Source organism: Miniopterus schreibersii (assembly GCF_964146895.1).
Source record: "Miniopterus schreibersii genome assembly, chromosome: 5".
NCBI classification, from domain to species: domain Eukaryota; kingdom Metazoa; phylum Chordata; class Mammalia; order Chiroptera; family Miniopteridae; genus Miniopterus; species Miniopterus schreibersii.
Genome location: NC_138106.1, coordinates 8239566 through 8256773, shown reverse-complemented (window position 1 = coordinate 8256773; position 17208 = coordinate 8239566). Strand labels below are relative to the sequence as shown.

Sequence of the window (17208 nt, the reverse complement as noted above, 5' to 3'; positions counted from 1 at the left end):
CGCACGGGCTGTTCAGGGACCAGGAGCCAAGCCCCACCCAGACTGTTTTTCACACTGTTTTTCCATATCCTCCTCAAGGAATGAGGAAAGTTGCCCTTTAAGGTCTTTTAAGTTGCCTAAATAAATTAGAACTATTTTCAATAAAATACTGACTTTTAAATTAAAGACATTAATTTTGCACAGGATTTAGAAAGCAGAAATCCAAATCCGTTTGGCAGAAAGACGAACAGATGGATTTCTGAGGTCCACTGGCCTGCATCCACATTTCCCAGTCTATGGACCATGACACTAAACTCCACCATGTCCTTCAGCTCTTTCACCCCCAGGGAGACCTGCCACTCTCCCTGGACGGTGGCCCACAGGAGAATGGGGGCCTGAGTCCTGATCTCCTCCACCTGATTCAAAAGCACACAGCTAATAGCTAGTTATGGTGTCCAGTGCTTGGGGACCAGGCTTCTGCCCACTGGAGCTGCCGAGCTGCCAGAAGGCACAGACCATGTATCCTATGGCCCTCCAGAGCCAGAGACCATGCTGGCTGGGAACAAGCCTGAAGACACCTGCGACTACCATGGAAGACCATAAGCTTGTCCACAGCTCCTTCATGCATGCATCAGATGACACTCCATGCATCAGAAAGAGCGTCACTTCACTAAAGGTTTCCAACTACTCTGCTGTCACAGCCCTTTTATAACATTAGCCATTTCTAATGCAAAAATCACCATATTCAATTCCTTTGCCTTTCATTGTGAAAATTTAGTCAAAGCAGAAATAATTATATAACTAGTTATATGATTATATTCCAGCTAGTATGGAAACAAGGAAGTTCAGAATTGAAGCAGTGGAAGAAATCAGATTAATTTTGGGTTGATTCATGAAAATACCAAGGGCAAAGACAAGTGGATGTCTGAGGAGAAAATTGGCAAGGACAGTCAAACTGGGAAAACATACAACTTAAAGATATACCAGAACCTGTGCTCCACGAAGAAAGAGGTTGTTTTATTTACTGCTATACCTTTGGGATCCAAAGTGCCTGACACACAATAGGTGCTCAAAAAATATTTGTCAAATGACTGCATAAATAATGAATGAGAAACTGTTTAATTTATATTAAGGAAGACAAAGAACTACATGAATATGAGATGCTAGCAACCCCTCAGAGTTAAGGATTTACTATCACAGAACCTACATCATTTTTCTGCACACTATTGTGGGTCATGCACCTAGGGGTCAGATGCCCAATTCGTCACTAAAAATCACTTCCAGCACTATATTTACTATCCATAAGTGAAGTGGCCAAGGTAGTTCTTAGGGGAAAATGAACAGCTGTCAATGCACCGAGTAGAAAACAAGAATGACTTGAAAATAAATAAACTACGTCTTTGAGCCAGGAAGTCACCAGGCTGCACACCAGGTTCCAGTGGCAGCTGGCACCAGCTCAGGAGAAAGGACTGTTACATTTTTAGGAGTTTTGTGAAGCAGCTGTCACGTAGCTCATTGGCAGCTGAAAATAGGCAAGGGTAAGAATATTTTTGCCACAAAAACTGGCAAACGCTACAAATGAGGGCTTTTACACCTCCACCCCCGAGAAAGCCGGTGTTTCTCATGTTCCTGCACATCACTGTGGACACCTTATAGTATGCAAACTACGTCTCAAGAAAGAAAAGGCTGGGGCTCGGGGGGGGGGGGGGGGGGGGACACTCAAATTTTAAAAAGAAGAAGGTATTAAAATAAATAACAGATTTAATTTTCAGTATGTTAGAAGTAAAGCAAAGTTTTTCCTGAGAATGAAAAAAATGTTTACGATCAGGAAATCTAATGAAATTTACTATATTAACAGATTGGAGGGGAAAAAAACCACAGGATCATCTCTACAGATTATATGTAGAAAAAGCACAGAGTAAAATTCTACTGCTATTCATAATAAAGTTTATTTTAAAACTCTCAGCAAACTGGGAAGGTAACTTGCTTAACTAGGCAAAGGGTGTGTACAGTCAATCACCTATGGTAACTATCACACTTAGCGAGGAAACTTGAGAGGCATGTGCATTCAAGTTAGAACACAAAAAGCACCGCTAATCACCACTACTGTTTAAATGCTGCATTCAGCCGGCAGCAGAAGCTCCAGCCAATGAGTAAGGGGCAAAGTACAAGGATTGGAAAGGAAGAGGCATTATTTGCAAAACTTGATCTTCTACCTGAAAACACGAGACATATGACAAGCTCTGGACATAATTGACATACAAAATCAATAGCTTCCCTACACAGCAATGATAAGCAATTAGAATGTAATTGAAGAAAGAATTTAGTACATGATAAAAGTGGCATTTCTGACCACTGGGCAAAGGACACACAATGATAGTAGCAACTGGCTAGATAATGGGGGAAAAAGATTAGATCCTGACCTCAAGCTGTATAAAAAAAGATTTCACATAGACCTAAATGTAGAAAACAGAATATGAAACTGCTAGAAGAAATTAAAGAATGACCCTTGAGGTGGGGAAATGTTCTTAGATGGGACGCAAACACAAAGTCATAAAAGAAAAGACTGATTAATTTGAATATATAAAAATTAAAAATTTCTCTTTGGGAAAAAATGACATTAAAAGACCACGGGCAACCCAAGAAAACACCGGTAGCCATGTGAGAGGTCCCAATCTGGAACCTCCTGGTCAGTCACAGTGCCCCTCTCCACTGGAACCAGGTCATTCCTGGGCCCCTGTGAAGAATGTGCCCCTCCCCGACACAGATGGGGGAAGCACTTTCCCGAAGGCACCACTTGGGGCTCCAGGTAGCCAGAATGTCCAGGATGAACGTAGGAAACGACTCTCCCTGAAGACAACTGGGATCCCTCCCTCAGACTAACTAGGAGACCGAGGCTGTGGCCCCGCCCTCACCTGGATTCCACAGATATCTAGCCATGCTCTGTTGTGTGCTTTCTTTTTCAACCCTTTGTTTTTTAATGTTAGACTAATAGAAAGTGGAAAATGGTAGAGTTCCCGTTCCCCTTCACCGAGCTTCTCCCAGTGCTCACATCTCAGAAGCACTGACAGGTTACCACAAAAAGCAAATGAGCTTCTGGTACAACAGCATCAGCGCCAAGTGCTCATTCACCAGCTTCCCAGCAATGTCCCCCGTGTCTCCAGGACCCCACCCAGAATCCACATTGCATTTCCGGGCCCTCTCTCCTTAGGCTCCTCCCAGCCGAGATTGTCCCTCCATCCCCGCCTGTCTGGGTGCTCTCCAAGCACTGGCCAGGCGTTTCTCAGGATGTCCTCTACTGGAATCCAGCAGCTTTTTCCTGAGATGACATTGTGATAGTGACTCTATGACAGGAATACCAGGGAGGTGACGTGCTGTGTGGTATCAGGGAGCACATGACAGCGACCTGTCTTATCACAGGTGGTGTTAACCTGGATCACCTGGGGAAGGTAGTGTCTGCTGGCTTTCTCCACTCTAAAGTTACCATTTTTCCCCTTTTAATAAATAAATAACTTGGGCAAGAGAAACTTTGAGCCTAGGCAAATATCCTGTTTCTCCTCAAAATTGCACCCACTATCTTAACATCGCCTGGGTCTCGCCTAAAGTAACCAGACTGTGGTGTCAGCCTGATGGTGATCTTCTGTTTCCTCATTCCTTCTATACTGATTAACTGAAATTCTTCTGTCAGGAAGAACTGCTCCATCTCCCCCATTTATTTACTGATTTATTCAATTATTTACTTATACCAGCATAGAGTGATGGATGTCCACTTATTCCATGGATTACAAACCAACACTATCATTATTTACTTCTGTGCTCAGACTGGTCCAGTGTAGCCATCTCTCCTCTTTCCGGCTGGCCCCTGTGCCTTTGACATGCCCTGTCCTTTCTAGCACTTCCTTACTTGCAGCACCAGCAGATGCTCCAACCCCACCTTCTTCCAGGAGCCTGGCTCCTCTCCACTGGAGAATGACACCTGGGTGTGCTCAGGGGACAGAGCCAGAAGACGTGGATGTCCACACACTGACATCCCCACTTCTTTCCCTGCCCACCAGAGTGGATTCACTCTCCTGTACAGATGATTAGGTCATTTCCACGTGTGTTTTCAGTGTCAGAGGTGTGTCCTCAGGTAGATTCCCAGAAATGGAACTGCTGGATCACTGCCTAAGTGCATATGTGGTTTCGCAGGCTGGACGTGGTTTCTAATATGCCCAAGAGTATTTCATTGATTTCTCCTCTGATGAGTGAATCAAATATTGGGCAAGGGTTCACCTGCTGGTGACCTAACAGTGCACACCACATGCAGAGCATCATCATAAGAAACCCCAACAGGCTATGTGTGACATTTCGACCATGACACTTCGTCCTGGAAGTGAGAGGTTCACACCATCCGGGAAGCTCCACCCACATCCTAGAGACAGACGCAAAGTCTAACCAATGATTTTTACCAGCATTAACAATACCAAAGGAATGCTTTTATCCTACTCCCCCTTCAAAGCTCACGTCCACACAAAGACATGTTTGCTAACGTCCAGAGCAGCATTATTCCTAACAGTCAAAAAGTGGAAATGGCGCAAATGTCCATCCCTGGTGAGGAAATAAACAAGAGGCGCCACATCAACGCCCTGGCATACTCTCAGCAACTAACAGGAACCAAGACTGATCAGAGCCACAGCATGGGTGTGCTCGAAACACCTGAAGTGAAAGGAGCCTGACACAAAAGACTGCATGTGGCTTAATGCCACGTATACAAAATGCCTAGAAAAAGCAAACGCAGAGACAGAGCAGATCGGAGGTTTCCTATAGCTGCAGCAGGAATGGGCGTTAAACACAAACAAGCCCATGAACATTTTGGGGTGACGGAGAGTTTTCAAAACTAGACTGTGGTAATGGTTGCACAACTTGTAAATTCTTGAAAGTGTCTGAATTACCTACTTACAGGGAGTGAACCCCATGGTAGCTGTTTAAAACACAAGAAACAAACCTCTTCATAGTACCATTCCCACCTTGTCTCTGCCTACATCTTCCCAAGCACTCAGAAGATGGTCACCCAGACCGTTATCAACCGTATATTCAATCCGTAGTGTTTCTTTCAACACTCAGTAAGACTGGGAAAACACGCAGATGGACTCTTTCTTCTCTGTGACTGCACACAGGGCAGCGTGGTAAGTCACCCAGCACTGCCCTTTCCTGTGACACTCACAGCGGTGCTCTGTCCCACGAACCCTGTGCACCTTTCCCAGGTTACAGCCTCCCTTCCCTACAGCAAGGGTTTTCAGTGAGAAACACTTCCATTAATCAAGCACCCCCCTTCCTGCCTGTGCCCTGCTCACCCAGAGCTGATCCACGTGGGGAGAATTTAAGGATGGTGGGGTGGGACAAGGGGCATGGAGCATGATGCTTTGTGCTCTGAAATATCCTGTAGGTTTATGCAGGACCTGCCTCTTCTGTGGAAATACCATCAATTCCCTCACAGCTGCATTAGAGGCATAAAATTAAAGATCAGAAAGCTTCATTGTGAAATCATCAAATATGTCGCTCACTTATGCGCACGTGGGCAGAAGCCACCTATTCATGACACCAAAAACATATGAAGAGAGAAAACTCTAGAGTAGGAGTTGGAAGGTGCAGGTTTAAGTCTGCTCTGTGTCTGAGTGACACCATGCCTCACAGTCAAGGGGACACAAGCTCACAGTCCTGACACAGAGGTTCTCATCTCACCACTTCTGAAAACCAGTGGAGACTTGATGTAAGTGACTTTCTCCACAGGGTTTGGTGACAACCCTGGGTTACTGCAGCCCTGAAGTCCTCAGATTCTGTCCTATGACTTCCACATCCTCCTAGATTAAGACTTTCAGCCTCAACCCCCAAGCCCACTTCTACCTACAGTAAATAATTCTTCATTGTTTACTGCTTATGCCACTATTTCCTGGAGCTGTTCATTTAAAACATTATTACCTGAGGCTCTTTAAACATTTAGATAACTTTTTAATGAAAAAAAGTTTTAATACAGTAAGAAAGGAAAGATAATCCTCTAAAGTAGCCCGCCAAAGAACACTGTATTATAACAGGCATATTGTAAAACCTAAGGCCAATGACTGACTCAGGAATAAAAACTCTGACTGTTATTTTGGGTAGATTCTTATTCTGAAAAGGAATCAAATTCAAATGATCAAGACTAATAAATATGCATTTGACATAATTAATTTCATTCTTATCTATCTAGAGTGGATATAAACAGTCACATCACTGCTATATAAGCTATGGCCCAAGTGCATCTCTTGAAACTGCTTCCTGAATTTAGATTTAGCCTCAGGCTGTTTGTGCTCAGGCCTGAACCAGGTGAAGCAACTGAGTGAAGTTTGTTTTCCATCATTTTCACATTGGTGGCCACCCAGCACCCCGACTCCCTTCCTCTACTTGGGGACATCCCCTGGCGGAGTCCCCCTTCCTAAGGCAGAGGCCAGAAATGGAATCCTTGTCCCCTCAGCGAGGGCACGCATAAGGCAAACACGAGATCTTGCCTGGAAAGAGAAACCTGAGAAAGCGGGTGCCTGGCAGAATCCATTCCTGAAAAGGGAGGAAATTGAGATGACGGAGACCTGGGTACCAGAAGGTGACAGTGGGCAGGGCACTCATGTGTAGTTCCCACGCTTAGTGCATGTGATCCCGCAGGAAACCGGCCATTGTGGCCGGCTCTCAGCCTCACGGACATGATGAGAAGCCTCCCAGCATCCTTGGTAAATTCCTGTCCTTACAGAAATCAACTCACCCTAAGTGCGCTGACACTCGGAGAGGGAGAGAACTTGTATGCACTGTGACTAACCAAAAAAACTCCCAGAAGGAATCAGATGTACTTGCGCTGCCCGTGAGGCACAGAATACAATGCAACTTTCAAACTTATTTTCTAGCCTGACCGACATGTTGATGACCACCTGTCTCTAACTCTATAATGTTGGAAGAGGGAACCAACTAAATGTCACCTACCACTGAATTATCGTTAGTCAGTTATGATATGCTCTAAACTTACAAACTGAAAACAATCCTTGCTTCATTTAATTCACGGCAACTAACAGTCCAGTGCCCTAAGCCTGGAAACACAAAAGGATCACCTGGACTCCCCCGAAGTCTTGCCATTTCTCATAGAGTCAGACACATCACTCCACCCCCCCGATCCTGCCTCTGACCCACCTTCCTCGGTCCTGCACCTCACCTCTTCCAGCAGAGCCACTGGGTCCACAGGGAGGGGACGGGACGCTTGGGCCTCTCCTGGATCTTAAGCAGCCATGAAGTGACGTGGCATCACTGCATTTAGCCAAGGACTGTACACGGGCTCTATTTCTTGAACAATTGACTACATAACCCTTAAAACACATAATACTTACTGTTTTCCTCCTACATACAACAGTCTTCCAAAAATGGAAGGAAGCTTGGAAACCAACAACTCAACGGCCTGGTTTAACGCTCAAGGAACCTGCGACAGAACTGAAAGGAGAGCCGCGGGCAAGTTCAGGGCAGGGCTGGGATTAAATCCCCAGGTTCCTAAACGCAGGAACATTCTTGTTTGCGCCTCCACCACACAGCTTATAAAGCCGAATTCTCTCCAATGTCTAAATCCTTTAAGCCTCCATAGTTGAATCAAGTATTTTTCATTTTATTTGGCTGCTTTTCTGAAACTTACCAGAATTATTTATTCTCACTTTTATCAAGATGTAGTTATAACTGTTACTTCTGACTATTAAGGACACTGTTACTACTTAAGAGAATGTGTTTCAATTACATGTCACCCAGAAGGGGTTAAAATGATGGTGGCAGGAGAAAACCATTTATTCAGGTTGACTAATTTACTGTTTTCAAGAGATTCATTTACTGTACTGCACTTTATGGTTTTAGAACAATTCTGAGTGCTTAGTAAATGTTTCTGTTCTACAAATGAAAGCATGGAACTCTGGCGATAACACAGACATATGGGCGTAAATATATGCCTGATGCACCAGCACAATGGGGGGGGGGGTAAGGCACAAAAGGACACGTTTTCTGAGGCAACAGCCCCAATTTGGGTTTCACCATTCACTACAAACACAAAAAGTAAGAAAAAGTTACTCACTCATTTAACAAACACAGCTGAGTGCCTGCTGTCTGCCAGGAATTGTTCTGAGCCCTAAGGACAGAGAGAGAGCAAAACCCCTGCCTTCCTGGGGCTTCTACTCTGCCACCTGGCAGGCTGATGGGAGGAAGGGAGACAGTAAAGACAGCAGGGCACACAGTGGGTGAGGAGGTGCGGGTGCAGAGGAGTGCAGCCCAGGAGCCAGCTGAGGGGATAGCAGGAGAGGGGGCCCCTGGCAGGACTCTGACATGGGGCAGTTACAGGGTTCTGAGCAGAAGGGTGACCAATCTGCCCTCCATTTAAGCCTCGGCTTTGGCTGCTGGTCAAGAACAGACAGGAGGAAAGGAGACCTGTGAGGAGGCGACTCAGGTGAACCTGGCAAGTCTTCTTATCAGTAAGAGCAGATGGTGGTGGTCCCACATAAAGTGACTATCAAAGGTTAGCAAGAGGAGTAAACTAGAATACACTGGTTCCACCATGCCTGACACAGAGTGAGAGCTTAATAAATGTAGCTAACTATTGTCCAACTCTCCCAGGAAGCTACTGAACCTCTAACATCAGTTCCTGATCCGAAAAGTGGGTAACAAAACCTCCACATAATGCTCATGAGTAATAAATGGAGTGGGCACAAGGACTCCCAGTTAGCGCCCGCTGTACCTAATAGAGGTTTAAACGTTTGTATCTGTCTGTGTGTTTACAAACAATGTTATCTAGCTTATAGATCATATTTAGGCATAGATAAATACTGTGCACATCACACACTGGGAACAAGTGATCTCCAGATCCAAACAGAACCCAGTGTAAAATGGAAACATCCATAACCAAAGAACTGCCCTTGGACCCACTGCTGGTCCTCAGCATCAGCACAATTCTGAGTCCTAAGGGTAGCTCCTCTTGCTCCCCCCGCCCCTTCCTCTCCAGGCCCGATCCATCACCAGCCCTGCTGACTGGACCACCAGAAATAGTGCACTTGGCTCTGTCCCCAGCTTCTCTGCCCTGCTCCCCCAACCCTCATCCTTCTGCTTCAAACTCTTCTTGTGGCCCATGGGAGCTGCACAGCCAGGCCACATGTCTCTCAATGTCATCTAACACTGCATCCCCCATTAATGACGGACTGGACAAAGGCTACTGGCCCCGCCCTTAGCTGCTCCAACAAGCAGGGTTCCTACAGGCTGTCCCTTCCACCTGAAATGTCCTTGTCTCCTCTCCTGACATGAAGAGGTCATTCTGTCTCTCAGGCTGCAGCACAGCACCCTATCCCGAGGCCTTCCTGGAACGCCAGGCCACTAGTCAGAGCAGCCCTCTGACGCCACCCACCTCCACCCTATTTCCTCACCCATCCCACAGACATTAATTTTAAGGTATATTATCTAACTTCGTCCTTGTTTAGTCTCCCCCGCTGGAATGTTGGCTCAAAGAGGCAGAGAGCTCCACCTTCCCTGTGTCCTTCCACGGTGACACAGAGAGAAGGCACTTGTGAAACCTGTACACTGCAGGACAGAGGGAAGTGAGCATGTGCCCAGAGCAATGCAAACCCCTCTCCCACCTCCAACAGTGGACTGAAGGCAAGGACAAGGAAGGGCCTCTACATTTCATCACATCTGTGGAACTACTGGGAAAACTGTATTTCGAAACTCCCAACCTAAAAAAAAATAACCACAAACAATGCAAACCAACACGCAAGGAAGGTATTTTATCACTTCAACAGACAATCTGAAGTGAAGGCTGCTACCCCCAAGGCGCTCACACATCCCTGGCCTAAAGCAGCAGCACCTGTCCCCCCTGAGATGGGGGTGGGGGAGTTGTCCAGGATGCAACACTGGCATTTCCTGCCAGATCTTTTTTTTTTTAAATAGATTTTTATTGATTTCAGAGAGAAGGAAGAGAGAAAGAGAGAGATAGAAACATCAATGATGAGAGAGATTCACTGATCAGCTGCCCCCTGCATGCACCCTACTGGGGATCGAGCCCGCAACTTGGGCACACGCCCTGACCGGGAATCAAACCGTGATCTCCTGGATCCTAGGTCTGTGCTCAAGCGCTGGCCACACTGGACAGGCTCCTGCCAGATCTTTAAGACAAATTAAGCATAAGTCAGCAACAAGCTTTGCTAGTCCTCTGAGCAGTACCAAATTTGGTGAGTAAAGGTGACAAGTTCTAGTTAAGATAATGATACTTTTAGGGACATGTGAATTTTTTACATAAAGAAAATGCCATTTCCACATGTTATCTTTCTGTAAGGGCGCCCCAAGGCGTGTTTAGCACCATAAACTAGTAAGACTCTAGATCCTAAATCCTAGAGCACAATGCCCAAGTTTCCTGCCTGAGCACCAATTATTTTCATTTTAGATCTTAAGTGAATCAAGGTGCCCATGCGCAAAGTCCCACCTGGCTCCTGGGGCTGCGTGTCCCTGCTCCTCCAGCTGTCCCTTCTCACCTTCTCAAGGACTTTGCTCTGCAATTAGCCCCTTTCCCAGTGTATTATAGATTTGTCCCCCTCTATGGGAGTGTTCCTATTAGCCCATAAACACACTATAATTGCTCTCATTTCAAAAATAAAAGCACTCGCCTGGCTGGTGTGCCTCAGTGGTTGAGCGTCAACCCAGGAACCAAGAGGTCACAGCTCGATTCCCAGTCAGGACACCTACCTGGGTTGAGGGCTCCATCTCCAATAGGGGGTGTGCAGGAGGCAGCCAAGAGATGATGTTTTTCTCTCAACGATGTTTCTCTCTATTCCTCTCCCTTCCTCTCTCTCTAAAAAAGGTCAATAAAAACATTTAAAATAAAATAAAATAACTCCGGAGCCCCCCCCCCCCGCACCCAGCTACTGTCCCATTACTCTATCCCCTCTCAACAAAACTCTTAGAGTCCTCTCTACTGGATGTCTCACTTCCTCACTCCCACCCCCTCTCCCCACCACAAGGGCTACGTGCCTCTTCTCAAACCCAAGCAATACCTCACTGAAAGGGATGGAACTAGCAGTCCTCGGCCCTGGGTTCCGGCTACTAGACCCTCCGGGTTTCCTCCTTCAGCAGACCCCTTCCAGTGGATGCTGCCATATCCTCTCATCCAGTGGGCGCCTGGCAAAGCCCCCAGGCTCACTCCTCAACCTTCTGCTCTCCTGACTCCACACCCACCGCCCAGCCTACGGTTTCAAACACCAGCAATAAGCAATCACAGCCACATTTTCATATTTGGCCCCAATCTCTTCTTGAAGTCAACCTTAAATTATCCAAACACCTGCACTCTGGTGACTAATCATAAATGTAACAAGCAAAGTAAACCTTCTTTAGTCCTGTTGGTGAGGTACATTTTAGGCGCTTTACATGAGCTCAGTTTATCCCACCCAGCAACCCTAGGAAACAAGCTGCTAGTCTTCCTCCTAATTCATGGGCCAGACAACCAATGCCCAGGAAGATTACAAACCTGCTCAAGATCATCCATCTGGATCGGGGTGGGAAGAGGGCCCGCCTGCCCTCAGACGTTGCAGGTCTGGTCAGCGGGGACAGCTGAGAAACTGCCTCCCAGAGTCTGAAACTCCTGCGGGCACTTGGCTCATCTCCACCAGAGACTTCCCCACCTCACAACTGGCCAGTCAGTTGTCCCACCAACAACCCCAGGGTCATTCTGGAATGTTCTATCTCACAGTCTATTGGCAATCCTGATGGGCCCACCTGCTAAAAGTCCACGTTCCTCAGTGCTAAGAGCAGCCCCCCCCCCCATCCTAACCACTAGGAAGTTGGAGTGCCTGGCACTGGAGGTATGTCACAAGGCTGTCAGTGCTGGTGAGTGCAGTTGCTCTGCTTGGGCACACTCAACTCAGCTGTTACTCTTGGAGGTATGAAGGACAACGTAACTGTCATCAAGTCAGTCAGCAAGTCACTTCAGGACCACATACGTCTCCTTAACACCTGCCAGTGAGATCAAGAAAGCATCCAGACTTGCTGACTGGGTCTGGGCAGCTGGGACAACACCTCAGGGATAGCAGTGCTGCACTATGAAACATTCAGTGACAGCACAGTGGACAGCACCGTAGGGCAGCAAAGCGCAGCATCAAAGGCTGACTTGGAAGACTCGGATTCTAAACATGAAGGCATTTAGAATTATTTTATTTTATTTCATTCATATTTTCCTTTTATGGAAGCACAAGAGTAGTCTAACTTTAAAAGTCTGTACTTCCAGTGAGTAGAAGTAAAAGCTAAGTGATAAGAAAGCAAGTGTCAGTCTAATTGGCAACACTTTCCTGATAGTACAAACAGTAATGCTGCATCTTACAAACGATGGCATCTTACATGTGCTGAGACACAGCAAGCGAATCTGGCCACTTCTGCCCTGGTCCGAGCGCTGCATGGTCGTGGTCACCTTGCTGTTCCCCTCCTGCCTATGGCAGGGAGGTGGGAAGAGTCCTGGGGCAGGTGCCTTTACCGCTTATCTGTGGCCTCTCTCTGCCTAGTTTTACCCATGGAGGACAAACAATAATGCCTACTTTTTGAACTATCATGAAAATTACATTAATTAATATATGCAAAGTGCTTAAGTGGCCTGGCATGTCGAAAGCTGCTAACAAACGTTAGCTACATAACAGCCACAGCGATTCTTTATAAAGATAGATCAGATCATGTCACTCATTCAAAACTCTCTAAGTCAACTAGGAAGGAAGGAAGGAATTGAACAAAGGCAGGGAAGGAGGGAGGCAGGAAGGCAGGGAGGAAGGCAGCCCTCCGAAGGCTTCCCATCACACTGAGATGAGCATCTAAATTCCTCACCTCAGTCCTTGGTGCCCCCCAGTCTCACTTCCTGCCACTGACCTCCCTGCTATCACCAGCACAGGACAATACCTTGAGCCCAAAGCTTTGACTCCAGAGTTCCTGCTGCCTGAACAAGGCTGCCAGGGCAGCACCCAGCTCCTCCATCCTTTGAGCTCCCTCTCAGATTCCCCCCACACTGTCCAGCCTGGCACTTAGGACTTTAGGTGCGGCTTAATGTTCCCTCCTCACCCATAATGTGAACCCCATGAGGGCAGGAACTATCATTGCTGTGCTAGCTCCCACTCCTCCAGCACCCAGAAAAGTACCTGGCACCTGGTAAATACCTGTGGGGTTACCCTGCAAGTGAACCAAAACCAACCTAGAGGCAAGCAGGGCTTCACTGCACCGCCAATAAAAATACTAGGCACCTCAGCTCCTTCCACGCCCTCCCTGCACATCTTCATCTTAATTCCATCACAAGGATGGGAAACCTAACACTGAAGTGAGTTTTCTTTGTACACTCCTAGAACACCTTACACATGTACAGGTGGAGAAGAGCAGCCAGCACACTAACCAGATCACACAAATAGGTGATGATGCTAATGGTCTGGGCCCAACAGTAAGCTCTGCAGCAAGGCCACGTGAAGACCTCTGCAGGTTACTGCACATTCCCTCTCCACACTCTAAATGAAATGAACATTGCAGAGAAAAGTCACTCAAGGAGTAAGGAAATCTTAATGACTCCAAGGTACAATTTGTAAATGAGATTCTCACCACTGGCGTTTCCTACCTCACATAGTATGAACATATTTTTAAAAGGGTTTTTTTAAACACCACCATTTCTATCACCAAATTATAGATTTGGAAATGTGCATTTTAGAAAATTAACACCAAAACAACCCAGCAAGTTTTCCAACAAAATTGGACCACTCTAAGCTCTTTTCAGTTTCATACTAACAACAATAATTTTTCTTCAAGTTTTTAACAGGATGGTAGGTGTCTAAGTTCACCTCTTAATCTCCAAAGTGTACTTTCTAGCTGTCTCCTACCTATTTAAGTAATATGCCTTGGTCCCAAGTACTGACATAGTCTGTAACAACATTCAAAGGAATAAAACCCAGCTCTTAATAATCCTTATAGCTAAGGAGTTTTGATGATTAATAAAAAACAGTTGGCAAGTTTTGCTTGCACCTGTGTATAAAAATGTTCACTACAGCACTGTCTGTTATAGCAAAAACTAAAAATGACACTAAAACACATACACAACTGTGTATATACTATTCTGGCTACTGTGGGAAGAATACACAATCACAGCAGGTAGAGGAAACAAAGTGACCGAGTATGGACTGGAAGGTTTTCTTATCTTTTCGTACCTCCTTTAGAATGTACTGTGTACATGCTTATATTTTGAAATCTGCAAAATATATTTAATGCTAGACATTTAAAATTTTTATAACTAAAATTATAAATTTTATTTTTAAAATGGAATGCTACAAAAGTGATTAATAAAACAAACTGCCAGCTTTTGAGCTTTTTTGAGCTCTGCCTATCTTGTTTATCACTGTGTCCCCTGGCCAAAAACAGGGAGGGCCCAGCACACAGCAGGCCATGGATAAGTATTTATCAAAAGAATTAAGTTTGTTTTCTTCACTTACAGACAAATATAAATTTAAAGGATTTCCTCATTCCAAAAATCAAAAAGCAGTTGAACTACTATTATGACATATAAATTCACAAAGGAATGAATTAGCTATGAGCCCAGAAGTTTTTTCCAATGATGTCATTAGCTAATTCTCCTTCACTCCCAGTACTGACTTCCTGAGCACATCGCACCTCGAGACACATATGTCATGAATTTCTCAGAGATGGACCAGTTTTCTTTCCCTGACTGTCCCCTGCAGAAAGGCCTCCTCTCTTCCCTTCCAACTGTATCTTCAAATTTGTTGAAGATGTAGCTGAATTCAGCCTTCAGTCTCAGGAACCCTCAAACATCTAACAGGCACTACTCAAAGACAATGCATTCCTTTCAAAGCTGGTGTTGAGTCCTTGGCCTCCACCTCTGGGCAGAATGGGGCACCCAGCTCAGTGCTTCTCATCAATATTTACCACGCCACTGTTGTGGGTGCCATGAGAGAGGATCCTGCCCTCTGAAAGAACCCTGCGGAGAGGGGCAGCTAATTCTCTTATCCAGGGCAGAGCAGTATCACCCAAGCTTTAACCTTTTTTCCCTTCTCTCTTTCCTCTCTGGGGAGCCCTCAGCAAGCCCTCAGCCCCAACGAAAAGGTGGTAATCAAAAGACATTACCCAGGAAATATTCTGAAGACAACCCAGTGTTCTGGGAAAGGCAGCTCTGGATGGCACCTTTCAAAGGCATAATACATATGGGTAAATTTAAGAGGGAACAAAAAATATTAAATATTTCTATTCCCAAAATGTAATGATAGATAGATCATCTTAATTAGAGCACTAAGAGTAAAGAAGCAAGTTTGATATCAAGCCACTTTTCGTTATATGTACTTTGAGAATGGAACCACTAACCATCATGGTTTGTGTAAGAAGGAAACAAAATGCCTTTATCATAAGTAAAATCAAAACGGGTTGGCTAAAAATATTAACTGCGAACCAAACAAAGTGGTACAGGACTCCCACCGATAAATTGGGGCGGGAACACATTTTAGGTTACCCAACATGTAAATCGGGACTCCAACACGTTTTAGCGTTCACAGGCCAATCTGACACCTTCCCTCGGACCCATCCACAACCCGGTAATTTTCCTACTGCAGATGTGAACACGTCAGAAGTCACCTCGGGCCCCCAATCGCCCCAGATTGTTCCGGATCGCTCCAGACGTCCGGCACCGGCGGGAACTTCCCCGCCCGGGGCAGCCCGCGGCGCAGAGCATCCCTCGCGGACAGGGCGCCCTCCAGAGCGCACAGGCTTACCCGGACGCCGCGTCCCCTCTCTAGGGGGGGTCCCTTTCCCCTCCCCGCGGCGCGGAGCATCCCGTGCCGACGCGGAGCCCTAAGGAGGGGACGCGGGGCCAGCCGCGGCGCAGCCTCGTGCTGGGGGCACAACCTCATCCTGGGGGCACAGCCCCATCCTAGGGCGCAGTCTTATCCCGGGGCCGCAGCCTCATCCCTGCGCGAAGGCTTCCCTCCTTGGGGCAGAGAATCCGGAGCAAACGCGGCACTCCCAGGGTGGGGACGGGTCTGTCCCCCGTGCAGTCTCCCCTCCCCGAGGGATCAGCTCCATCCCGGGGCGCAGCCTCATCCAGGGGTGCCACCCCCACCCCTCGGGCACTGCCGCATCCCAGGGCGCAGTCTCCCCTTCATTCCGGGGGCGTAGACTCCCCTTCCCGGGGCGCAGCCTCGTCCCGAGAGGCAGTATCCCCTCCAAGCAGGGGCGCAGCCTCCTCTCCCGCGGCGCAGAGCATCCGGGGCAGACGCGGCGCCCCGGGGAGGAGAATCGGGCCGTCCGGGGCGCAGCCTCATCCCGGGGCGCAGCCTCCCTCCCCCGGCAGCCCCTCCGACACCGGCAGCACGGGGTCCCGCCGGAGCCGCACTCCCGGCCTGGCCTCCCCACCTGCCCCGCGGCGCTTACATAAACGCGGCTCCGACAGCGTTCGTCCGCCGGCCGCGTCCGACCCTCGCCCGCCTCCGCCTTACCTCAGCCGCTGGCGGCTCCGCTCGGCGCGCCTCGCCGGGGCTCGCACCGCTCGGCCGCCCGGGGCAGCGGCGCGCGGGCCGTGGCCTGGCGCGGCCCCGAGCGCGCCCCCGTGCGCCGCCCTACAGGGCCGCCGCCACAGCCTCCGCCTCCGCCTCCGCCCTCGGCGCCGGCTCCGCCCTCCTGCCCCAGGCCGCGCGCACGCCAGGGGGCGACGCCGCGACGCCGGGCGTGCGCGTGCGCGCGGCGCAGCGCCGAGGCGAGCTCCGCTCCGGGTCTGCGGGGTACCCGGAGCGCTAGCCGAGCCGGGGCGGGGCGGGAGAGGGGTGCCTAGCGGGGAGGAGGGTGACCTGGGCAGGGGGCTAGGGGACCGGAGGTACCCGGAGGGGGCCCGCTGCGAACTGGACGTTCAAACGCATTCCGGCCGGTCCACCTTCCGGAGAGCCCTGGGTGTGCGGTACGAAATCGGGGTCCCCAAACGCCGGAGGGGCTCCCCCGTTTCTGTGTAGCACTCTCAGTGACATCAGAGGCAAGTCCAAATTACCAAAGTTAATTGGTTGGTTTTGACAGTAAAGGCATTTTAAAGCCTTACTTCTGTATCTAAATTATATGGTTAGACCAAGAAACGTTTACGTGCGACAAGCATATGTGGCAATGCGTTCCGAGGGCCAGAATAACTCGGCTGCAATTCTATTCAGAACAGAAAATAAA

The 17208-nt window shown here is 48.0% G+C and overlaps 1 protein-coding gene across 6 annotated transcripts in view; it reads right to left on the bottom strand.

The window, feature by feature from the left end:
• The window catches only part of ADARB1 (adenosine deaminase RNA specific B1), a gene marked incomplete at its 5' end in the record, with an annotated part of 84876 nt that extends 68279 nt beyond the window's left edge, over positions 1–16597 (bottom strand). For 3 of the 6 annotated variants that reach the window (XR_013998927.1, XM_081139030.1, XM_081139031.1), the window contains one exon: positions 16500–16589. Of the gene's footprint in view, positions 1–16434 lie in introns of all 6 variants that reach the window. The other 3 variants (XM_081139029.1, XM_081139027.1, XM_081139028.1) reach the window with 3 other exon arrangements.
• Positions 16598–17208: the final 611 nt, after the last annotated feature.